Source organism: Pteropus alecto, unplaced genomic scaffold (assembly GCF_000325575.1).
Source record: "Pteropus alecto unplaced genomic scaffold, ASM32557v1 scaffold547, whole genome shotgun sequence".
Taxonomy (NCBI): domain Eukaryota; kingdom Metazoa; phylum Chordata; class Mammalia; order Chiroptera; family Pteropodidae; genus Pteropus; species Pteropus alecto.
The window spans coordinates 102,073-102,914 of NW_006440629.1; positions in this window are offsets into that span (position 1 = coordinate 102,073).

An 842-nucleotide genomic window follows, 5' to 3' on the forward strand; every position below is an offset into this window, starting at 1 on the left:
ACACTAGAACAATTCTTAGCAAAGACTGCATACTTCAGCATGGTAGGATTGGTACCAGAATTTTGAATTCCTTTGCTTAATTCAGAGCCTTTTGTATTCTGCTGGAAAACCCATGATAGCAGACCCTGCAACACTTGTTCTTATTTGTGAAAGAAGAAAGGACCTTAAAGCAGAATGAGATCAATGGAGAAACAGTAAACAACTTCTAGGAAAGATGAATAAATTGGGTCCCCAATCTTCACTGTTGCATCATTCTGCCCCTCCCATCCCCATTCCTTGAATCAGACTGGCTAAATTGGCAACAAAAATTAGCTGATTTTTAGAATTCTGCTAACTTCTGCAGAGTGGTTCCAGACTTAGCTCAGCTGCTCCAGATGGTAGGTCTGGACCATGTGGTAGGCTCCCAGAATTTCTGCCTGATAATTGTGCAGGATAAAGCTGAGCATTACAGTACATCATTCCATCTTGTATTTTAACTGGCTGATATTTTGAACTCCAATTACTCCTTCAATTAAAAATCATGCTTACAGATTTTGATATTTTCACTGAAGAGAAACTCAATGTGAGAGGAAGGGAATACAGTGGATTAAGGTAAAGCAGCTTCACTATCTTCAATCAGAACACTTCCTCTTTGTTTTACTGATTTCTCATGTAAGTTTTATGAAATGAAGAGGTGAGTACTAATCATTGAAATAGTTAAATATATACTCCATTATACAATTCAATAAATTAATTGACAGTAATATAAGATATAAGAATTGCTCAAATAAATTTTTTAAGGTCTTATATACCCTATCATATCCACAATGGAAGAATTATTAATGCATGTAAATAGCAATGTA